The sequence below is a fragment of the Echinops telfairi genome, unplaced genomic scaffold (assembly GCF_000313985.2).
Source record: "Echinops telfairi isolate 266 unplaced genomic scaffold, ASM31398v2 ScPeMD7_12;HRSCAF=54, whole genome shotgun sequence".
Taxonomy (NCBI): Eukaryota; Metazoa; Chordata; class Mammalia; order Afrosoricida; family Tenrecidae; genus Echinops; species Echinops telfairi.
Genome location: NW_022103909.1, coordinates 6,523,760 through 6,548,967, shown reverse-complemented (window position 1 = coordinate 6,548,967; position 25,208 = coordinate 6,523,760). Strand labels below are relative to the sequence as shown.

Here is a 25,208-nt window from a genome sequence, read left to right as displayed (position 1 = left end):
GTGAGCAGACAATGCCTGCATGATGGTTTCCCTGTGCTAGGCCGGTTGAATAGAGAAACAAATCCAGGGACACTCCTGTATGTGTCAGAGACACATATCATATCATTTCTCAAGAGAAACCAGACCCTGGCAAAGGATCTCATGGTTGGTAAAGTAGAGGGGCAGTACAGAAGAGGAAGACCTGGACCAGATGGGCTGGCACACTGGCTGTGCACGACAGCAATTTTGAGGATGCTGGTGCAGGACCAAGCCGTGTCTTGTTCTTTGGTACAGAACGTTGCTCTGAGTCAGAGCTGACTTGATAGCATCTCACAACAACAACAACAACGAGGCATGAGAAGCTGGGACCTTCCAAGGAGAGGGAGCAAAGAGATAATGCTCAATAAATATGCCTGGGGATTCAATGAATAAGGGATTGCTAGATCACGCCAGTGTTGAATTCAGACCCAAATCTAGCAGGTGGCTTCTCTGTAGCACACCCACAGCAGAAAGGAAATCCTTTTGCTTTTTTGGACACCTTGAAATCTGAAGGATTGTTTATTTCAGGTTTCTAAACTCTTTGAAGCTTCAGCTTCCTTCACTAAGAAAACAGCCAGTTCTGGGTTGTTTGTCTTAAGCAGTGGATAGCATAGTAGATGCCTAGTCCTTTCCAAGCAGACATCTGCTGCTTCTCAGGGAGGGGGGGGGGGGGGGGGGAAAAAAAGATCTGCAACCTGGGCCCCTGCCTTGGCCGCAGCATCTGTCACCTTTCCAAAACTTACAGGAGTAGAGGTGCCGTGGACTCCTCTCTGATTTGTTCCTTGCTCTAAGTGCTGCACTTGTAGCCACTCACTTCATCTTTGCCATTTCCAGAATATTCTCGGTGTTGCCATGGCTGTTAGGTGCCACGGAGTTGACTACAACCCATTACAGCCCTGTGCGCCACAGAACAAGACACTGCTTGGTCCTCACCATCAAGGTCATGCCCAAACTCATCATTGCAGCCACTACATCAACGCAGCTTGTCGGGGGTCTTCTTTTTCTGCTCCTCGACTTTACCAAGTGTCATGATGGCTTTTTCCAGGAGCTGGTCTCTCCTGGTATCACGTTCAAAGTGTGTGAAATGATGTCTTGCCATCTTGCCTCTTTGGAGAATTCTGATTGTACTTCTTCCAAGACAGGTTTGTTTATTCTTTCGGCCGTCCACAACACTTTTCCATGTTCCTCACCAGCACCATAATTCAAATGCATCCTTCTTTATGGGGTCTTCCTTATTCAATGTCCAATTTTCATATGCAGAGGAGGTGATTGAAAATGTCATGCTTGGGCCAGGCGCACCTTAGTCCTCCAAGTAAAATCCTTGCTTCCCAACACTTTCAAGAGGTCTGGTGCAGCAGATGGACCCAGTGCCACGCATCCTTGATCTCTAGACTACTGCTCCCACGAGTATCAACTGTGGATCCAAGCAAGACAAACTCCTTGACAACTTAGTCTTTTTTTCCATTTATCTTGATGCTTAGTTGTAAGGGTTTTTGTTTTCTTTCCACTAAATTGTGGTCCATATTGAAGGGCGCAATCCTTGGTCTTCATCTTCAAGTATTTCAATTCCTCCTCAGCCTCAGCAAGCATTGTGGTGGCGTCTGCGTACTACCCGTTGTAACAGCCTTCTTCCAATCCTAATGCCACACTCTTTTTCACACAGCCTAACTTCTCTAATGACTTGCTCAGTTTACAGATAGAACAAGGATAGTGAGAGGCTACAACCATGATGCACACCTTTCCTGATTTTAAACCCTTGTTCTGTTCACACAACTGCCTCTTGATCCATGTGCAGATGTAGCAGGAACACAATGGAGTGCTCTGGAATTCCCATTCTTCTCAAGACTTTCCATGGTTTATTATGATCCATAGAGTCAACTAATGGCTAGAACTGTAAAATGAAGAATGTGAAGAGTGTGTTCCTCAGAAAAATCAACTATATGAGGCCAACGAGGCAACGTTTGCCCAAAACCAAAGCTGGGGAGACAGGGGATGGAGACAGGGAACCCATGGAGGAAGCAGGGAGCAGGGAGCAGACTGACACATTCTGGGGACTTCAGCCAATATTTCAGAAAAAATACATAGCGCATGAGTGACCTATCAGGAGAGAAAACTAATTTGGTATGTACATTTTCACCTAAAACCAAATAAAATGTTCTATACTGAACAAGAGTTAGGCGAGTGTGACAGTTAGGTTTAAATCAACTTGGGTAGACCAGGCTTCTCCCATGATAGGACCTAACATCATGTGGTCAACTTCTAGGAAGCAGCCAAGTCATTGTGGGAACAATTGTCCTTCTTATCTGGTCTCAGCCTTGATACGATCGAGGGAGGTTCCACTCAGGGTGTGGCCCACTCTTAGTACAGATTGACAGTGTGTGGAAGCTAATGGACTTCTACTGCTGGATGTAGAGCCTGCAGCTCATTCGTTGACCTCCTGGGATAGCACGTGCTGATCCCAGGAACCATCAGTGGGCTACCGACCTTGGACTCATTCAGCCTATCTCAGATTCAAGCAGCTCTGCATCCACAACCTGTGGTCTCCCAGCTTCATCTTTCTGCTTCCTGTCAGCCCCTGCAGCTGCAGGAGTCAGGAGAAGCCTCCCACTGACATCTGACCCATGGACTTGGACAGGACTGAGCTTACCCACATCTACAACTGTGTGAGTCGTTTGTTGATATAAATCTGTCTACATACCAGAGATACATGCAAACGTCACTGGTTTTGCTTCTCCGGAGAACCCAGCCTAACACAGTGAAGTTAGTTACATAATTTAAAAGTTAACTTAAAAACACAGGAAGATAGCCACTCTGGTCTTGAGAAAGCTATTTTAGGCAATCATCGTATTTATTACATTGAGTCTTTCTCTCTTATTCCCCCAAAACATATCTGTACACTTCTATTATAATAGTAAATCAGTTCTAAATGATCCATTGCTATTTTAAAATTTTTAAAATAAATCTTTTAGTTAAAAAAAAAAGATATTTCCAGTTTAGCCATGAAGAATGCTGGGCCATCTCACCTGAGTGATGAAAGAACATGGTGGGCGGTGTGGGGGAAAGAAGTGGGGAGTCCAGGCCCCAGCCTGACTCAGAAGAGGTGAGCAGACAATGCCTGCATGATGGTTTCCCTGTGCTAGGCCGGTTGAATAGAGAAACAAATCCAGGGACACTCCCGTATGTGTCAGAGACACATATCATATCATAGATCAATTGCAGATTAAGAAAACACTCCAGCCCAGTCCAGATCACGTTCTTAAGTCCGATATTAGCCTATATGTCTGACACTAGTCTATAAATTCTTCTTCAGACTCACACAGCGCATGTAATGATGCCAACTGCAGGAAGATCGCAGGTCGGTGGATGAAAAGTCTTGTGGATCCAGTGGTGGTGGAAGCATCTCAGTGCTGGCGAGGGTCTCCACGTGGCTCCTCAACAGAAAGGTGAAGCAGAGACAGAGTGGCCCACCTCCAGAGAGAGAGAGAGGAAGTTCCAAGCATCTTCACGAGAAGGTCACGGAGGTGTCATCACACTGGAGCCTGATTGACAGGCTAAACTCCATGCCTTCACTCTGTTTATCAAGTTGACATGAAATTATGTAACTACCAACATTATCATATGCTAGTTTCCTGACCAGGAACCTTGAAAGACATCATCAACAACCACGAGTGCTTGGGGGAGGGCAGGAACGGCATGGGATTGGCAGCGTGGCAGCTTTTAGCTCCATTACTTCCTCAGAGCATGGTCTTGAGCAGTTAGCCTATTCTCTTTAGGCCTCAGTTTCCTATCTTGTAAGATGGAGATAGCACCATCAATCTTGCTGACAAATAGGTCAGTGTGTACATTATTTGTAGATGTTCTTACCTTACAAAATCCAACCTTACAATATCCAACCAGGATATTGTTCAGGGAGTGGCCCACCCCCTTTGAACAGGCCCCGTGCATCCCCTGCTCCCTAGGGAGCACAGCCTTTTCTGTGGCCACACCAGACGAGTGACAGCAATTGTTGATTGGCATCCCCAGTCCCGCTTCTCTTCTTCATAACTCATCTTCCTACAGACCAGAAACATGTGCACTGAGATGAACGGCACCTCGCTATGAAATGAATGACAAGTAGTTGACTCAGTTAATAAGGACAGACCACACCTACCCGCACACACCACAGATGGACACTATTGTTTTATATATTCAACATCCCTTTGCTTTGCTTCTTCACTTTGAATTTTGAGACGTGCTACTGCTTCCTTTCTCAGTTGGCTAGCTTAAAGTAATGACTAAGATAGTGGGTTGGGCTGCTAACCACAAGGTCAGCAGTTCAAAACCACCAGCTGTTCCACAGGAGCAAGACTAGGCTTTCTCCCGTCAAGAATTGACAAACCACGGAGGCAGTTCTACCCTGTCCACTAGGGTGGCAGCGAGTCAGAATCAACTCGGTGGCAGCGAGTGCAGACAGCCCACAAGCAAAAGCCTGAGTCAAAGAAGGAAGAGTACTGGTTAAGAAGAGGGCCCCACGCGGGACGTGAACTTCGTCAGGAGATTTTGAATACTCGGAAAGGAAGAGGAGGAGCCGTACAAAAGCATGCTAGACAAAAAGGAGGTGAGGAATAGTGAGAATGAAAAGGAGACAGGAGGTAAAAACAGTGATCCGAAAAATGTTGCCACGGGGCATCTAAGTATATTTCATATTTTAAAATTTTCATTAGAGAGAAAAGCATAAAGCACAAACTCGAGAGCTAGCTCAAGAGGTATCCAACACAGTGAAAGCAAAAAAGAAAACCAACCAATCATTGCCAAGAAAAGAGGGAGAGAGAATTGACACTGAGAAATAGCCTAGTAAAATGATTTGACTTCCAGGACTCTGCTGAACCCCACGAGATGTAGACGTCGTTCACTGAAACTGTTAGTGTTACGTGGGGACATTTAAATGTGGGGGGTCTGGTTTGATTCTGCCAGCATAAGTAACACACGTGCAGAATATTCCTTGTCACCCCGTTTTATTTCCCTTGGAAGATTTCTCTTCTTCCCTCAGCCCATTGCATTTGGAGCTAGCCCTTGACCCTTGGCTTCTTGCCATCAAAACCCAACACCTCCATGACCTTGTTCACTGACCTCATTTCAGTTCAATCCATCACCAGCTCCGATTCGCTTTCCTCTGCAGCGTTTCCCACATCGATTTCTCTATCCGCTTCCCGGAAACGGCCCCCTCACCTGGGCAAGCAGGACCCTGCTCACGCGGTGGGCAGTCATGGACAGCCAAGCTCCATCCATCACGTTCCGTGAATATCGCTGCTTGATAACTTTCTTTGGATCTAATTTGCAAGCGCATTGAGGTTGGTAGGAGTCATAAACGTAAAGCGTTTCTGCCTAATTTTAGAATTCTGCATATTGAAATAACAGTATAATAAACAGCATTTAAGTTCGTGCTGAGTATCCCCGACATTGTTCTCCTTTCCCGCGGGACCGGTCATGGTCCAGTTCTCAGAACGACGGCCATGTGGAGCTGGACGCGGTGCTCCTGCAGGGCAACGTGTCGTTGAAAATGAAACCCTCCTCTCGCGCAGCCCTTGCCCGGCCACTAACCCTGCCCTGTGGCTGACTTCCTGACCGCCAGGCCTCTGCTCCCACTGCCCATTCGGCATCGACCAGCCCCGCTCCCCGGAGGATGCCAGCTCCGCCACGACCCCACAGCAACGGCTGCCAAGGACATCCTGACTCCCGACACCCGCCCCCCCCACCCCCCCCCACCCCCACCCCCGACTGTGTCAGGACTCTGTGTCCACAGACTTGCTGTTCAGAATTACAGCCCCAGGCCTTTCTTCGGCCACACCTCCGGGCAATGATATGATTTTTTGTTCTTTGATGCTTGATACCTGATCTCTTTGACACCTCGTGATCACACAGGCTGGTGTGCTTCTTCCATCTGGGCTTGGTTTCTTCTCAGCCAGATGGCTACTTGTTTACCTTCAAGCCTTAAGATAGCCAGGCACCATCAGCTTTCTTCACCACCATAAGTTTGCTTATGCACCCTTTTGTCTTCAGCAATTGTGTCAGGAAGGTGAGCATCATGGAATGCTAGTTTAATAGAACAAAGTGTTCTTGCATTGAGGGCGTATGTCCATCTGCTACCTTAATACTAAGCCTATAAATATATGCACATAGATCTATTTCCCCATGGTCATAAATAAATATATTTACATATTGTGACCTCCCTTTCTAAATGAAGCATCTCACAGACAACATCCATACCCCTGTCTGGATACTGGATGCCCAGCAGGCCCCTGACAAGCTTTACTGAATGACAGCAGGAAGGGAGGATGACATTTATTCTGCTAAAACCAATTACATGATTGCCGCCAGGCCTTCGAATGCCAAAAGTCCATCTCCGAGTAAAAATGAGCCTCTTGAAAGATGTGGATCACAGCAGCCCCCGCCCGGGCCCGTGAACCAGCCCTGCTGTCTAAGTTCAGCCTGTCGGGGTATCCACGCACTAATGGTTTATATCCAGAAAGTGGCCTGAAATTTTGCTTTGTGTTCTTCTGGGAAGAACTTCAATTCCTCATGAGGAACTTGACTTTCTGAGCCCAAACGACTGTTTTCAGTAGAACCGTCTAGAAGACCGTTCAAAAGACCCTGTAGTTGCACTTTCTTGTAAGAGAAAAAAAAAAATGTCATTTCTGTTTTATTTCTCCCCTGGCCTTTGCACCTTTTTGCCTACAAGGGTTTTGCATAGGTTTTATACTTGAGTAGGCAACTTTAATAATCCCTATTTATGTTGTTGCAGAGGTTTGGCCAATTTAAGCTTTTCATGGTTTTAATGAAGCCTGTTGCTAGCAATATTCTTTGGGGAAAGATGCCAGTCCTTACATGGCAGAGTGAAATCAGAAGCAGGTTCTGAGTTGGTGAGAAGTCTTCCGTGGCCCGGACCAGAAGAGGGCTCCAAATGGCTCTGGTACAAGTGAGTTGGCCATAGGCAAAGGGACTTATTCTTGTGCACTAATTGTTTTCACAATCGGAGACCTTAAAGTGACCAGATCCACACAGAGGTGTAAGGGAGCTCCTTATTCTTTCATGTCACGTGTTCATATCCATTACGAGATATTGTTGCTCACTCCAGTGACACTGGTGTCCCTAGACTCCAACCCAGAAAAATGTTGGCAGAAATTCTTGACCATATGGAAACTTTCTTTTCTTCTTAGTGTTAGACCTTTAGTAAGCAAAATAGTAAAAATAATAATTAAAGACAAAAACACCTTCTCCCTCGGGTGGGAGCAGGAGGACATTTGAAAGGACATGGTGTTTACTGAGGCAAACAATGAAAAATTAAATCTGCACATTAGGGGAAAAAGGGGGTCGGGGAGAAAGATGTAGATCAGCGGGAACCTGGAAGATTGCAGGTATTTGTGGAAGCTGCACCCAGGCAAACAGGCGCCCAGCTGGGAGTCAAAGGGCTGGAGGTGCAACTTCACTCAGCAGTGCCTCCGAAGAACAGTCTGGTGATCTTCTTCAACATACTTCGGTTGTTGGCAATCCCATGGGACACACGTGGGGTCCCGAGGAGCTGGGGTTGACTTCACTCGACACTACGTGGTGGGTTTTGCACAGTAGAAAAGAGGGGGTGGGGAGAATAAGGAGCATCGGGATGCATGCTGTGTAAGGAACAGTGGGTTCTAGGGGTGTCTCCTTGGCCTGGACCACTCTTTCCACAGGCAACTGCCTGGCTGACTTACCCAGAGTCTTTCCTCAAATGTCACCATTCAATGTGGCAAGGTGGTTTCAAAGAGCAAATCTCCCCTTCTCAGCATGCCCTTAGCCCATCCTTACTTTATTTTCACAACATTGTGGCCATCTGACCTATGAGGTTTAATTAGTTGTTTATTTTCCACTCCATACTAGACGGCAAGCCCATGTGGGCAGGCATGTTATATGCTTTGTTCACTGCGAAATCTCTATTACAGTCAGCCCTGAGCTATGAAGGTCTGATTCCTACTTTCCCTCTAATGTTGTATACATTTGCCCCCAATTTGAAGTAATTGAACCAACTCCGACTGTCAACATAACCTTCATTGCAATCATCTTTATTTACGGTACCTCCGGTTTATGAATCATTGAAAAGACTTACTAAAGTAAGAGTCAATCAGAACTATACAGACCTATTCCAAGTTATCTACCCATTCAACTTAACACACACTGAGGATGGATCTTCGGTAACCCAGGCACTGGGGTTACCAACTCCAGTACTTAGAGCAGGTCTTGCACTACTGGGTGCTAGTCAATATTTGTTAAATGACTCCTTGGGTGGGAGAAAAGAATTGGGGGAAGGCGAAAACGAGTCCCAATACTTTTCTTCATACATCTGTGGACTTCCATGAGGCCAGAACACATGTGTTTCCTTCTGGAGGCTCTAAAAGAGTTGCACGAGGATGAGATTCGAACTGACAGAGAACCAACTTTCAACTCAGCATCGAAAAGCATTTTCCAAGTCAGGGTCACCCTGACTCAAAACAAGAGTGGTGCAAGCGAGTACTCGATGGCCAGTTAGGAGACACTTTTATTAGTAGAAATTCAGTCTCCCCGTGTGGTGCCGAAGATCCACCCAGCTGAGCCCAGCAAACCCGCAGAATTGTAAGAGACAATCAAATGATTGTTGTGTTGAGCCACTACGTTGGAGGGTCTTCTACTTCACAGCTGAAGGTGGACGGAAACAAATTCTAGTGCTGATGGGCGTTGTGAGTTGTTAGAAGTACAAATCCCCCTGGATAACTGCCAGCTGTTACCACCCGCACTGCTGTTAGCGACGGGAGTAGGCGTGCAGAGGACCGCAGGAAAGCCACCAGGGCCTGACCCTCCTCTCTGTGACACTGTCAGTCTGGGTAGACCAGAGAAACAAATTCATAGACACGCAAATGCGTATAAGGGAGAGGTCTACATACAAGAGGAATTGAACGTTGAGAAAACATCCCAGTCCAGTCCAGTCCAAGGCCATAAGTGTGATATTAGCCCATATAGGTCTGATACCAATCTATAAAGTCCTCATAAGACTCCCAAAACACATGCAAGGAAGTCAAATGCAGGACGATCACAAGCCAGTGGGTAAAGTCTTTGGGTCCAGTGGCGTTGGGGCTGGCAGGGGTCTCTCTGTGGTTTCTCTGGCTTCCGAGGTCTGGTTGCGTCCATGTGGCTTGTCTTCTGCAATGTCTCCCAGGGAGTAGCAGAGAGAAAGAGGTGTCTTCTGCCTCCAAGGAGGAAGTACCAGATTTCCCAGAATTCTCAGGAGCAGGCCATGCCCACACAGAAGTCTCATTGGTTATCTTCAGATTGACAGCCTGGACTCCACCCCTAGACTCTTAATCCTTGCATTGACACCAGATTAGGGGACTCCCACAGGTGTGCACGTGTGGCCCACTTCAGAGGAAGAGTCATCTTCCAAATGAAAAAGGGAACTGAGGATCATGAGGTGTTTTCGAGAACTCCAAATGGGAGACCCTAAAACTCTTTCTAAACGTATGCTCACACCCATCAAAGTATGTCTACAACCAATTCCCAGGGAAAAGGCACACGCAGCCGTCTGCCACTAGGGCAAGTAGCTTCTACTCATAATGAAAGGAGCCAGAAGAATCACCAGGTAGCTCTTCTGATCAATTACTAAGGTGACCAGACGTCCCGCTTTTGAACAATTTTTTCTGCATCTCGGAGCATTTTTTAAAAGTCCCGATTTTTTGAAAGAATGCACAACAAGCTAGGGTACACAGTTTTCGGCTGCCATGTGGCTATTTTGCCAGGATATGAGTTTTATCAATGGTGTCCCGCTTTACCAATGTTAAAATCGGGTCACCTTATCAATTACAGTGGCAGAAAGGAATAAGGGAATAACTCCTGGGGATGCAAGTCCTACAGGAAGCCCTCAACCAGCACAGTCCCCAGGGCTCACACCCTTCAGTTTTGGTTGTATGACTCCCTGAATAACCACTAGGCTGTGCAGGTAGTCCCTCTGTGCCCATTCCACATCTGGACCTTGAGAAAGCATGGTAGTTTCTGCTTTGGGGCACACACACACACACCCGCCCACCACCATTCTGCATTATTTATCTAGTTAGAGTATATACATAAATCCAGCCAGAACATAGTGGACAGACGGCTGTGCCTACTGTTAGATCACAGCAAGAAAATGGCTTTTCACACCCCATTTCGGCTGCAGTAACACAGTTCTGGATTACAAATGCCCCCTTGAGCCAAAGCTGTCCGTCTACGAGGGCTGTAGAGGTAGGTCCAAAGATTCTCTGCCCTTTTTTTTTTAAAGCAACCCCTTGATGCAAGGCGTGTCTCCCAGCTCCAGGAAGGAGAGGGATGGCCAGAGGACTGGGTGTTTAAAACCACTCCTCCAGTTCTCACCAGCCCACGCAGCAGCAAAGTCAAAGCCCCTTTGGGTGAGTGCCAGCCACAGTTGGCACTGAAGTCCCCATAACTCAGGGCAGTGTCAAGTTTTTTACTCTGATTCCACTGCTCTTGGGGGCAAGCAAGGCCCTCGAACCAGCAGCGCCAACGTGTTCTAAGGACTAGCTATTGTATCTCTCGGTGCCTATGAAGCTCACGTGGCACACTTACTATCATGGCCCGGGCATCCAAGGGAAGTATGTTTGAATTCACAAGGACCAGGCTGGGTAGTTGGAGAAACATGGTGCTCAAGGGCGCTCCCAGCCTCCTCCTCTCCTCAGAACCCCGCGGACAGTACAGGAGAGTATCTGCAGGCAGCCGCCTCCTGCCCACCCCACACATCTTACCCTGAGTCAACACCCCTGATGGATGTTGTGTTAGGCTGGATTGTTGAGAGAAACAACCCCAGTGACATATATGGATAGGAAAGAACGGTATATCAAGAAGTTGTTTTTTTAGGCATCTCAGCCTGATCCAACTCGAGTCCATGGGTGTCTGCAGAATCATGAACCAGAAGCCGGAAGCAGAGAGATCACATGCTTCCCTGTGAGAGTCAGTGTGCATGCAAAGTCACTGGAAACATGGCAGGCCGAGATAGCCCCCAGGGTCAGCAGTCCACACGGGCGCCCCTGGAGGCAGACACAGAATCCAAGCAAGGAGAAAGGCCAAGGGTCAGAAACAGAGAAGATCGGAGTCTCTCTCATATTAAAAGGCCACCTCCCACAAGGCAGCATCACCAGGATCCCACCTGATTGACACATAGGGCTCCACCCCTACCTCCACAAAGACACCATCCAGTTGGCATCGAATCTAACCACCGCAGACATGTAAGTAACAAAGTTTTCCCAATTGCCTTTTCCCCTGTAATGAAATCATCTCTACAAATTCTCGTTATCAGGAAGTGTCCAAAGCTGAGTCTAAAATCAAAGCTGTAATATCGCTGCAAAAGCTCAAAGGTTCTCGCGAAGGAGCATTTTGTTCTCAAATTCAGCCCTGATTTATTGATGGGGATTTTCATTCCGTTATGTCAACGTCTGGGGAGCTGCTCCCACATCTGTCACGGCCGGTGTCCCAGGGAGACAGCTGGCAGCCTTTCTGGTGGTGACATGGGAGCTTCCCATCAGAGGCCAGGAGAAGGCCAAAGTAGGGCAGGAAGAGCTGGATAGGCCTGACGGGAAGTCAGGGTGAACCCGAGCCCACATTTCCGTCTTCTTTCCTTCAACGTGTTGGCCAATAAAGGCAGGCCTTGTTCTGCCAGGCACTTTTTCTTTCTTTTAATCATTTTAGTGGGGGCTCGTACAACTCTTATCACAACGCATCCATCCATCCTTGGGTCAAGCACACTTTTTCAAGGCTGGATTTACCTCAAACTGTGGTAGAGCCTCTCCCCCCAGGAGCTCCAGATTGCTCTAGGGAAGTGGGGGTGTGGGGGGGAGCCTCCTGCAGGAGAAATCAGCAACCTCCCAGCCATCGCATGAGGGGTGAGTGCATCGAATGTTTGCCCAAAGATAGCAGGTTAATGTTTAAATGGATACTTTTGTATGGCCCATGAGTGATGCTATAAATATCCACAAGGCCCTTCCCCGGTCCGCCCTTAGAGCTTTTTCCTGACTCTGCTTCCGCTCTGGAACAGAGGTCCTCTCTTACCCAGACTCGTGGTTCCAGCCATCTGCCCCGGGTTTTATTCTGGCCTGTGACCATGGTGACTGGTTTTAGGGTTGCACTGTAGAATTAGCATCTTTCCATTCCAGCACATTTCTTGAGAATCCAACCATGGTCAGGTGCATGCCTAAACATGCACCCCACGAAGAGGGTGTCTGTGTTTTCACGGCCGGCTAATGGCTTGGATCTTTTCGTCTGGTTCTCGGACACCAAACCCCCCTGGCACCAGCTTTCCATGTTTGCTACAGAGCTTCATGGTGGGGACAGGCTCTTCCTGTAGGGCTCAGCTCCAGGTCTGTGGAATCGATGGCCTTGATCTCCAGTTTGCAGTTGAGGGCCAGTGCCAAGGGCTCCGCACTTGAGTGACAGGGGCATAGGGATTGGAGAACTTGCTGCATTTGTCCCCAAGGGCGATGAAGCAGGTCCCCAGCAAGTGATCGAACCTGTCAGCCATCTCTTTCCACTTCATCAGTACTTTTCTCGGCTGTCTCTCGACAGAGATTGAATGCGCTCTTTGTTCCAGCCCTGCTTGAAGACATCCAGGTGCCACACACACAGTATGCTACTTGAGTTCTTGTTTTAATGTATGCATTTATTTGCTTGTCTATCTCTCCTCCATGGAATATAGACTAGCAGTAGTGTTGGAAATGTGGCTTGCTGGACTATAAATGTGTCCAGCACTTGGAATAGCTCCTGGCAGCCCAGAGGCCCTTTTATAAGGATCGGTTGAATCAATGACTGAATACTCCGGTGCTTAGCACTACCGCCTCTACTTAAAATGCCCTTTTCAAGGGTCCTTTATCACGTGTATACCTTTTCTCCTGTAAAACAGTTTAAGGAACAATTCTTCTAGGGATATTTCACTATAATCCCGTTCATGCCCTAACAGCCCCATGCCCGAGACACACACACACACACAAACACACACACACACAGCTGGATGGCTTACTCTTCTGAGCTCTCTTTCCTTAAATAATGTCAATGACAGTCGGTTGCTTGCCAAAGAGGAATGTCCCCCTTCCATACTGTAGAATCCCTGCCTGGGAAGTGACTGCCCAGTGGTGGCATTCCCCAGGCCCGCTTGCATCTAGGTGAGGCCCTGTGACTGAGCACTGATGAATAATGAATGAGTTCTATAAAAGACCAATGACTTGGTTCCCAAAGTCCTCCTGTACAGCACTCCACTTCTTTGTCCCACAGGCTAACTGCACGCCCAGCACCTCGGCCCACAGAGAATGGTTGGAGCCACACGATGGAAGGAGTCTGGGTCTCCGAGTTACCAGGTGAGGATCTCCTGCTGGGTTGGGTTGGGTTCTCGAGGCTTGTTGGTGCTGTAGGGAGGAAGAGATTTTTTATCCAGAAATGGCTTCCATCGCTGTAGAAACAGTCTAGTCTGATTCAAGTCAGACTTCTCCTCACTCACTGAAGCTGATGAACAGGAAGCCGGGTGATAAAGAAGAGGCCTTAGGAGGCACAGGATGGTGGATGCAGAGGTCCAAAGTTGGCCGAATTAATCCACCACTGCTAAGGGCTCCTGGGGTCGGCAGACAATGAAACAGGAGATGGAGGAACCAGACACAAGATCTAGCTCCAGCAGAAGTCGAAGGGCCAAAGTGGAGTGGACTCAGCGCAGTCTCTTTTATACAAAAGGCTTATGACATGGAGTAGGCATCATCAGGCTATGATGTAATTGGTAGGCTGAGCTCTGCCCCCCGCCCCCTTTACCCAAGAGTGTCCAGTTGACCTAATGCCTACCCATCACACCCGCCCAAACCAACACTGCTCTGTAACACCATGAGACTGTATCCTGAGGCATAAAACCCCGTTCCAGCAGTGACCCTGCCCTCGCTTGCATTGTTGTTACCTGGGATCAGGTCAGCCCCAGCACCAAGCCCCGGCGGACTGAAATGCTGCTCTCTTGGTTGGTTGTCGATAAGACCACTGTGATCCGTAGGGTTTCCTTTTGCTGATTTCCCCCCAGAAATGCATCACCAGGCCTTGCTTCCTAATCCATCTTGGGCTGAAAACTCCGCTGAAACTGTTCAGCATCATAGCAATGGGCAAGGCTCCACTGACAGGCATGTGGTGGGCGCCTATGAAGTCAGTGGTCAGGAATTGAACCCCGGTCTCCTCCCTGCAAGGTGAGAATGCTACCACAGAACCACAAATGCCCTCAGCCCTAACTTGTACTATATACCCTTGCTGTAGTACTGAGTACTGTCGTGTGTGTGTGTGTGTGTGTGTGTGTGTGTGTGTGTGCGTGTCCTCTGGATCCTGTGCTCCTCACATCCCTGCATCCCCAGGGCCTAGTCTAGCACCTAACTGTGTGTGGTCAATCAGCCTGACAGCTGGTTTGCTCACACCTCCAGGAAAAACAGGCAGAGTCCACCTGGGTTTTCTCCCTGACGATTCTCTCCCTTCCGTTCCTGTGCCATGTGCACCATAGAAGATCTGTACATATCAGGGTTTTACTTGAGCATCACCTGGAACCTCTCATCTCTTTGAAACCCAAAGCCCATCTGTAGGCAACTGGACACCCCCTTACAGAAGGGCCGCAGGGAGGAGATGAGCCAGTCAAGGTGCAGGGTAGCAACAGTGAAACATACAACTTTCCTCTACTTCTAAATTGCTTCCCTGCCCCCCACTATCATGATCCCAATTCTACCTTACTAATCTGGCTACATCAGAGGCTGTACACTGGTACAGATAGGAACTGGAAACACAGGGAATCCAGGGCGGATGATCCCTTCAGGACCAGTGGTGAGAGTGGCGATACTGGGATGGTGGAGGGAGGGTGTGGTAGAGAGGGGGAACCGATTACAAGAATCTACATATAACCTTCTCCCTGGGGGACGGACAACAGAAGAGTGGGTGAAGGGAGATGTCAGACAGTGTAAGCTATGACAAAATAATAATTTATAAATTATCAAGGGCTCATGAGGGAGGGGGAGCGGGAAGGGAAACATGAGGATCTGATGCCTGGGGCTTAAGTGGAGAGGAAATGTTTTGAGAATGATGAGGGCAATGAATGTACAGATGTGCTTGACACAATGGATGTCTGTGTGGATTGTGATAAGAGTTGTACGAGCCCCCAATAAAACGGTTAAAAAGAAAGAAAGTGTCTTGTCCACCTTCCCAAGGGCCTCGGCCATGCAGATCTCATCGCCAGGCGGCGTAGCTCGCGAAGGCTCCACACCAAGAGCCCGTCCATGGGCACGGCTCTGAAAGAGCCATCTGCACCCGAGCTGCGTTCTGCTCGTCCCTGGAGTACAGTGAACCCTAGCCACTTCACGCTTCGACTTCCGCGGCTTCACTCTATCGCGGTTTTTGCGTAACAGTGCCCACTGCCTACACTTGCTCCTTCAGAGGAAAAAGACGGCGACCCACCTGTAGAGTACATCCCTTAAGTCATTTCATAGGCTATTGATTACAGTATTTGTAAGAACTATGTATAATAATACTGTATGTGAAATATGTAATACTGTAAACTAGATGCCATAAATAATATAATAAATAATAAATGATCATTGTAACGTCCAAAATGTTTTACTGTATTTTCCCTTTTTCGTTTAATAAATTGGGTAATACGAGTGTAATGGTGAGTAAAGGGTGTTTTTTCATGTCCTCTATGCTCTAACTACGAAAATATTTGATTTACAAATAAGGAATCCTACTTCGCGGAATTTCATTTATCACGGTAGGGTCTAGAACCGGTTGACCGCAATAAACGAGGGTTCACTGTATTCTGTTTCGAAGAGCTCCCGCCCACGCACGCCGCGGACCATGAAACAAACAGCGCCTCAATCCTCTGCTCTTTCCTGACCCATCCCAATTACCCCCCTCCCTGCAGGTAGACCTGGACAACGCTTCCAGACATAGAGGTGCCTTGCCATTACCTGTAGCCTTCAAACCAGCCGCCAGCGTCCCTTCTTCTTCTCCAAGCCCCTTGCTCACGTTAGACGAGCAGACGGCAGATAATGGACCGAGCGAGTCTCCTTCCCGAGACCTGTACCCTGGGGGTTTGGGTGGTCCCTGTGCCTTGCACTGTGTCCGACGACGGTGTGACCTTCAAAGAACCAGCTGTTCATTTTCTCTTTTAACACAACCTCGTAAGTGGTGTGCAGGCAAAATAAAACCGTTGGCGGGAGAGGCAGCGGTGTCTCTAGAACAGACAGCCCTCTTTGAGTGTCTGTCTTAATTAGTCGTTGATCGCTTTCATTGTCAAGATCAACCTCCACCGTAGGTTTTGAACAGACCTACACTGGTCTGTCTTTAGCCGATTTATCCTGGAGACCCACATTTCACTGAGATTCTGAAAACCCTGCATGAGAGTCCATTCCATTTCTAAAATAAAGCTTAAAACCTACATGGATTTGTAAACGCAAAACCAAAACAAGCTTTTCCCCCTCTAAGGGATGATGTCCTCACTCACGTGCAGCCGTCTGAGGACGAAGTGACCCCTAAGATCGGGTCTGAGCATAAATCCTAACAAGAAGTGCCCGCGTGACGATCTCTGTTCCAAAGACGACGTTAGCTGCCACCAAATCTGGCCCTGGTTCCTGGTGACACCCTGTGCAGAGAATAGGGCACTGCTGCGCCCTGTGCCCTCTCCATGATGGGGTTGGGCCATTGTCAGCCGTAGGCTCTTCATGCCCGGATTTCCAGAAGTGGATCACCAGGCCTTTCTTCCTAGTCTGGAAACCTCACTGAAGCCTGGGTGACATCACAGCCACACCCAGCCCTCCACTGACAGGTGACGGTCGTGTGTGGGGTGCATTGTCCAAGAATCAAACCTGAGTCTCCGCATGAGAGGTGACTCTTGTTCCATCACTGTGCCCCTACTAGACACTTCAAGTGCTCCTCTCCCCGTAATAGAAGCTCTGATCCTCCTTGCTTGGGTCACGGTGTTCAGGATGCTTGAGACAGTGAACAGAGATGTGGATACACCCACCAGAACACAAAGCATATACTGGGATTGGCCCAGGCAAAGGGCACCTTGCTCTTTTTAAGTGATCAACACCGGGCCTACAAAACTTAGGAAGAGATAGGATTCAAACTCAGGGCTCTCTGTCTCCAAAGCTCATGTTCTTCTTACTGCCTCCAAATTGTTGAGGAAGGAAGAGCAGGAGTGGTGCGTGGGAGTGGGGAGAGTGATGGGTCTGTTTACATCAGAACATTCAACTCAACCACCCACATCAGGGCAGCAGCCTGAATTTCTCAGGTGACCTCTCCTACTGCTTAGTTAGCATTTCCCCAAATCCCAAATCACTTGGAACTTAGAATGCTCGACAGTCAGCATGTGGGCTGTCAGAGTTCCTCGATAAATATTAACTAACAATGAATGTTCTAAAATAATTCATTCTGGGGAAAAGAAACAGAAAATGAGAAAAGAACTACTTGAAAGAGAATTGGAACAGCAAATGTAATTCTAAAGAGGTTCCCCCGGGAAACCAAATGAATGAATGCAGCATCCCCCCACAGAAGCAGGATTTAAGCAACAGAAACCAGAAATAAGAAAGTGGGAAAATATACATAAAGCAAAAAGTATAATCTATTACTCTGACATACACAGTAATGTAATAACAGAGATCTACAAGTAGATGCATGGAGAGGCATGCAGGCTAAATGGGCATGGGAGGGAGTGTGGAATATATATATATATTTGATAGAGGAGATTTCCATATCTGCATCTTTGCTGCAAATGTACCCGTGAACGCTGCAGAGCACACAGGAGGTAACGTAATGAAAACTTCTTAGGCATAACCAAACACCGGAGGGGAATGGATCACTTGCGTGGGGACTCAGGACCATGGTCTTGGGGAACACCCAGGTCAACTGGCATAAGATGGTCCACAAAGATAACGTTGTCTGTGCTACTTTGGTAAGGAGTGGCCGGGAGTCTTGAAAGTTTATGAGAAGCCGTCTGTATTAGTCTGGGTACTTTGGAGAAACAAATCCACAGCAACTCATGTATAAGAGAGAGTTTTATGTAAAGAAAATGTGCATCACGAAAACATCCCAACCCAGTGCTGCCCAAGCCCACAAGTCCAACATTAACCCATTAACCCAACACCAGTCCACAAAGTCCTCCACCTCACAAAACAGAGGCAATGATGCCAACTGCAGGAGGAAAGCTGAGTCAGTGAATGAACAAGCATCTCAGCACTGGCAGGGGTCTCCACACGGCTGCTCCAGCACTCAGGGCTGCATCGGGATAGGTCCATGTAGCTTCTCCTTGGGGATGTCTTGTAGGAAGTCAATCTTGCAAGCTGAAGCAGGGAACTGCTAAGGCAGCTGCACCCGGTGCAACCATCACAAAACAAGAGACCCGAGAACTAGAAAGGCGAGGCTTCACCACCCATTTATCCCTCCGCCTTTCAATTAGCCCCACATGTGATTATCGGCCAGGCTGGCACAATTAACTAACTCACCGTCTAAGGTGCAACTCTTGATCTCTCCTTACCGAGAGGGAAGTCGAGTGATGAAGACCAAAGATGCAGAGAAACCATTCGTCCACAGGGACCACACAACCATCGGCCTCCACCACCCGGAGACCAAGACGAGACCGTGGCCGACTACGGCTACCTACAGCTCTGTCAGGGGTCACATTAGAAGGCCCTCACGAGAGTGAGAGAAAAAGGTGAACTAAAACTCTAAATCGTTAAGAACAAAGAAAGAAAGGACAGGGTTACTGATGGTGTAGAGTCTAGTGGAACCCCCAAGACCATGGCCTTATGTCACCCTTCAGATTTGAAACTGAATTCACCTCCATGGCTCAATTTTCAACCAGATAAGACAGGTCTACACGGTGGACATGAACAACAGGGAGGTCCACATACCTTAAAATAGTCAACCTTTGACATCAGAAGGGTCGCCTTCCCCAAAGACAAAGTTCAAAGAAGGGTTAGGAAAGAAGGAGGCATAGGACCCAGCAACGCAAGGAGGAAGTGGGGTACGTGAGGCCCCGGTGTGGGGCCTGCTGTCAATGACATGAAAAAAGAGGTATGAATTATTGACTGGAAACCGATCTGCTCTGTCAACCTTCACCCAACTCACAGTCAAAAGCTTTAAAAATAACACCATGTGGTTTTTTCCACGTGTAAGACAATTCATTACCCACCCAATAGTATCAAAGTATTGGTTCCCATTGCATAAGAAGACATCTTATATAATAAGGTTTCACTTTAGTACATGTTTATTATAAGTTAAGAAAATGTATCTGACTTCAATGTAATTTTTATTATTATTATTGACCGTATGTTGAAACAACAATATTTTTCCCTTCCTTCTCCCTCACTTGCTTACCCTCCCCATGCCCCTCAGCCTCCCAATAGCCTTCACAGTCTGCTTCTTTGGGTATGAAAAACACTTTTCTTGTTTTGTTTTTTTCCTTTCATAACAGTAGCTCATGCAGTGTTCGTCTTCCTGAAACTGAATGGCTTTGCTGAGCATAACGTCTTCCAAGTGCATCGTGTCACGAGGTGTTCAACAGTTTCGTGGTTTTACAAGATGCATAGTATTCTGTTGTGTTTATTCACTCACTCTTCCATTTTGATTGTCTCCATCTTTTTGCTCTTGTGGCTCGAGCTGCGATAAACATGGATGTGTGTGTGTGTGTGCATGCATGCTTTATTCCTTTGTAATTGTTTTAAAAGCAATGTTTGATTTGTGCATTTTAAATTCATTCACATGCCCTGATTGCTTCTGAAGAAACATCAGAGGAGGGCGAAAATGACAGGCTCTTCAACAGAGAAAAATACCAGTTACCCAAAGGGCATCGTACCTGTCAGTCCGTGTGGCTTGATTGATAGAAATCTGCTAGCCACCCTTCAAGTGCTATTAACAGACATTCATGTCCTCATTCCAAGTCGCGCTTTGGAGTTAAAGGTGAAAGAGAATAAAGAAAAGGGGACAACACAGAAAGATCTTTGAAAGAAGTGGGATGATGTCGGGCAGGGAATGCTGGGAAGGGAAGCTTGGTTTTCCGTTGGCCCAATGACTGGGGAGGGTCCCTGAGAGGCAAGCAATTTTCACTCAATTACTAACCTAAAGGTTGGTGCTTCCGATTCATCCCATGGATGCTACAGAAGAGAGGGCTGGCCATTTGTTTCCCTAAGCTTGTATGTGACTGTGGGGTGGATTCCTACTCATAGTAACCCTATAGGACAAAGGAACCCTATAGGACAAAGTAGAACTACCTCCAGCCTATTTCCAAGGCTACCAATCTTGACCAAAGCAGACTGTCAGATCTTTGTCCCACAGGGCAGTGGGTGGTTTCAAACTACTAACCTTCTGGTTGGCAGCTGAGCATGTAACCACTGCACTCCCAGGCTCCAGAAAGACGACATCCAGGGTAGGCTTTGGGAGCAGTCGGACTCTGTGACCCTGGGCTCACCTTGAGGCAGAGTTGACTGTGCAGCAATGGCTTTAGGCTTCTTGGTTTTTCTAATGACTGGCGGGTCCGATGCTTTCTTCGCGTCTTTCTTTATTCGATTTTTCCATTGAATTGGATAGTACATGAGATGCAGTGAAACACTCCTTTTTAAAAACAAAGCCCCAAAGTGTTTAAAATGGATGCCCCCGCCACAAATATCTAGCTTCTATCTCTTCCTTTCTGTGTTGTTGCTGCGTAATGTTTTCCTACGGGAGAAAGCACCAGAGCCTCCTGCAACCTCTCCTGCCAGGCTGTGCTTCATTGATTCTTTTTTTTCTCCCCTGTCCTCGGGATCAAGTGAAAGCTGGCGAGGCCAGCGCATCAGTGGCTGGCTGAGGCGATCGGGCCTGGTTCATTTAATGAACAGGAAGAGGGGGGGCCTCCGGTGATCAATGCGTCTAAGGCTGCAGCAGACCCACGGCGTATGTCTGAGGGATGTTTTGCCCGGGGGTAAATTGTAGGCATCAGCTGTTGATTTCTTCTGAGTTTGTAGAATGGAATGGGATTCTTTTTTTTTTTTTTTAATTTTCTTCAGATGTCTTTCAAAAATGTCCACAAAAGGATCATCTCTGTCCCTGAACAGACTCAGGAAAAGTTGTCAATGCCCCCCACCCCCACCCCCGCAGGTAAACTCGGTACTTCCGCTCACAGACTTGAAGGAAAAGATCCGGTGCTTAACCCCGGGGTAGCATTAGGTAAATCGTCTTGGTCCCGTGGCTCATTTCCAGGTCTTCTGGATCCACTTTGATCATGTCGCATCCTATTTGCACAACCGCCGGGAGAACCAAGTCCTGCTTATCGTGTAGTTAGTGCACGCCACGCACTTGCAATGCTAAGTACGTTGCACACCTCAACTCACTTGCACCCCATCCAGTTGCTGTGAAGTTGTTGTTAATGGCCAGAGAGTCGGTTCCGCTACTGGTGACCCCAGGTGTGCAGACTAGGTCATCCTGGGTGGGTTCACACTGCCACCCTTTCACCAGGAAGTCCATTCCTTGGGCGAGGAGGTGGACGCCATTGCTAACCCAGAAAAGGACACTGCACGCTTCCCATTTCCTGTCTGGGGTCCCGTGTCTATCCGACCTTTCCTGCCCCTGCCTGCCTGCGGACCTTTGTGTTTTGGTTGTGTATCACTAAGTGCACTGAAGGGCACTCTCCCCTGCTGTCACTGTCTACTTTACAGACCTGTCAGTGATGTGCTCACACTTGAAACTGGGGAAGGGTTCAGGACTTCATAGCTCTGATTAATTCCTCTAGCAGCGAGTGATCACAGGCTCTAGGCCAGGCGCACTGGGAGGAAGCAGACAACAGGCCCCTTCAGCAGGGAAAAGGTGCCCTCATCCCTTCGTTTCACAGTTGAGCCAATAGCCAGCCCAGCCCCTGGAAGACGAGGGTCCTTTGGCCTCAATGGGAGGGAAACCTGCTGGCGGCTGAGAAGCTCCTAAGAGTTCAGTCATGATGACTGATCATTAATCAATGCATTAAATGTGTGAATGTCATGACCAACACCAAAAGAGAGATGGTCTGAGAGAGGCCTTGAAGAGGTTCTTCACAAGGAAAGGTTTCCCAACTGTCTTACTAGACCTTCGCCCTTTACCTTTGCCCCATGGGAGCACATCCCTCAGTGAATTCCTCCTCCACGGTTCTTCCTGTCTGGGAAGCAGGTTGGGCATGTTAAGAGCAAAATGGTTTTCTCTCTGAACAGAAAGGGTCAGATCTGAAAGCCATCACCTTCTTAGGGAGAGGCCCATCTTCTGACTGGAATCTAGAACCAAGTGGAAAATCCCTAGGTACTAAGTTGAATTGGCCTGATGCCTTGGCCTTGGCCTTGACCTTGAAAGCGGACCGTGCAGGGAAATCGGGCTGGATTCTGATAAATCGGGTGTAGTATCAGGAAGAGAGAAGATTCTCTCTATGTGGGGGCAATCTGGGTCCCAAGAGGACTCAGTAGGACGGCAGGGGTCCGGGAAGCAACCCAGCATGGAAAAGAGACCTGGACCGGGGTGGGGGTGGAGGGGCAAACTTTTCTGTGTCTCCAATATCTTCATGTGTACTTTATGTCTGTGCTTGAATCTGGTATCTCTTCAACACGCTAGCAGGCTCATGCTTGGCCGAGAGGAACTATAGCAAGGAGTTCGCATCCACTCATGGGCTTGAGATTTCCAAGTTCCATCTGCCTACCCTGGGAGCCAGGCTCCGTGGTAGCTGAGGCCGTTTGAAGAGGAGAGCCCCCAGAGAAAATCAAGTCCCATTCCCTGTGTCCCCACGAGGGTTCAGCCCTTCAAGACTGTCAGCCCTACAGGGTCTCCTGGATCTCCAGCGGCACCATCAGTCCCCCGTCCGCTCTGCCAACATTCTTACTGAGCCGAGCAAAGGGGTTGAGGACTGTTAGCAACCAGCCTTTCACACCATTCTCCATCATAAACAGGAACTTTAGGCCTTGCTTCCCTGTTACAGACCTCTAGCTTTCTCTGAAACACCAGTCCCGTGGAGTCATGTGTGTCTCGTGATCAGCCCAGGTGGGTCAAAGGAGCGCCAGGCTCCAGAGGGGTTTCCATGGATGATTTTCAGAAGTCCGTCTCTGGGTCTTTCCCCTGAGGCCTCTCTCCGTGGATTCTAACCACTACCCTCTCGGGAAGCCACAAGTGCGTTCACCATTGGCACCACCCAGCTTGCTCCTGCGGGTCCCTGTTGATTGAGAGCCAGCTGTTCATCCCCAAGAGAACAAGGCAAACCTGGAAGACAGGACTGCAGCCTGTGCTGGCGTCCTAGCTTTACTGGTGGGTGAAGGTTTGACTTCGAGGTTCCACTGGCGGTGAGGTGTTCTGGGTCACGTTGTTCCCAGAGGCAGGAAAGAAGAAAATCACGAACCCTAGGGGCCATTGAAGTCGAGCCTTTCAGAGCTGGGGAGTGTGTGTGTGCAAGGTGGGCGGAGCCTAGGGAAACCCCAGGCCCAGCAGGAGCCTTAAGAGCCCCTTCCTGGTGGCCCAAGTCTCCATTGCAAATCCCAAAATAGGACCTACGCCGGAAGACTCCCGAGCAGAGAGAAGCTGTGTGTCACAGAGCAGGCAGAAGGAATGAAATCGGATGACAGCTGAGAAAGGACTGGTGGGCTTCTTCCCATAGGTGACCCGGACTCTAGAGGAGAGAACGTGACCGCCACCGCATCAGCCTCTGAACCTCACCCACCAGCCTCCCAAACCACAGTGCGCCCCTGCCTCCGCCAGACCAAGAGCCGGTGCTTCTGGGCAGCTGAGTGGACACAAGCTGCTAGCAGTCCGGGGGAGCTTGGGCATGATCTCTCTGGCACTGTGCTCACCAGCATCCCTCCTCCACATCGGTGTGCTGGCGTGGGTCATGGGTGGGGTTGGGTGGATATGACTTCTCAATCATCAATGTTTTTTTAATCTGTCTGAAACAGGTCTCACTTTTAATGTCACTCCATCTGGGACAACTTGCCCTCCAGCCACCACCACCACTCCTATCCCATTTATCCCATTTATCACCCATATTCTCCTTACATTCCTCCGAGTGATAATAAAACACACCGTGTAGTGCTGTTGACTGCCCTTTACATCAATTGTCTCATTTAATCCTCACCTCCACCCTGGGAGACAGAGGGTCTCATGATCCCTTCTTTAAAGATGACGAGACTGACCTGGGGACTTGGGATAATTAACCCTAGAACTGAACCCCAAGCCCCTTGGTGTCTGACTCTTGAGTTTACATTCTGATCTAAGCCACCTCCTCAGGCTGCAGACACAAAGGCAGGGACATGTGGACCCTTCACGTATTCGGCAACCTTTTATTGGGCATCGGCGCCCTGGTGATGTAAGGTGCCACACATTGGGCTGCAACCCACAGGGTCAGCAGTTTGAAAGCACCAGCTGCTCTGTGGTAGGAAGACTGGGCTCTCTACTTCCCTAGAGAGCTACAATCTAGGAAACCCACAGAGGCAGTGACACCCTGTCTACAGGGTTGCTGTGAGTCAGCATCGACCCCAGGGAAGTGGATTTGCTTGGTTGGCTGGTTGCTTTTGAGGAGGGCAGAAATCAGGCAAGGTCTCTGTTTGCAAGACGCTCACATTCTAGAGGTGAAATAGCAGGTGGATCAAGGGACCCAATCAGTGCAAAGGTGATAAATGCAAAGATCACAATTAAAAACAGGCTGGAGTGGGGACGGCTGGGAGGGTGATTAGCTTCAGAGTGAGGGAGGGGGGACTCTCATAGGAGGTAGCATTGGTGCTGAGACCTGCAGGCGGCAGGGGGAAGATACGGAAGGGTCCCAGGCAGAAGCCTAAGGTATGCTTGGGAAAGAGAAATGCTCGTGCAGCTGCAGATAAACAAACAATGACAGCTGCCCCGAATGCCAGACAGTCTCTGTGGAGTCCGTTCTGACTCATGGTGACCCCCTGTGCTCCCCAGAGTGACCGTGGCTGCGGCCTCTCAGAAACAGATGGCCAGACCTCTCTTCTGAGGTGCCTCCAGGTAGACTTGAACCGCCAGACTTTGAATTACCAACTGGTCCCTCTTTGCACTACTGGGACTCCCACCTGAGTCTGAAGGTGAGGATTTTTCTTCCACTTCAACAGTAAAACGAAACTGTCTTTTTTGCCACCAAATCGGCTGCACTTGGTGATGGGTTCAAGGCACATGCAATGGCC

The 25,208-nt window shown here is 48.5% G+C and overlaps 2 pseudogenes; both read right to left on the bottom strand.

Annotated features, from left to right (window-relative positions):
- The window catches only part of LOC105979431, an 80,130-nt pseudogene extending 74,844 nt beyond the window's left edge, over positions 1 to 5,286 (bottom strand).
- Positions 5,287 to 12,043: 6,757 nt separating this feature from the next.
- Positions 12,044 to 19,425, bottom strand: LOC115868554 (annotated as a pseudogene).
- Between the last annotated feature and the right edge of the window lie 5,783 nt (positions 19,426 to 25,208).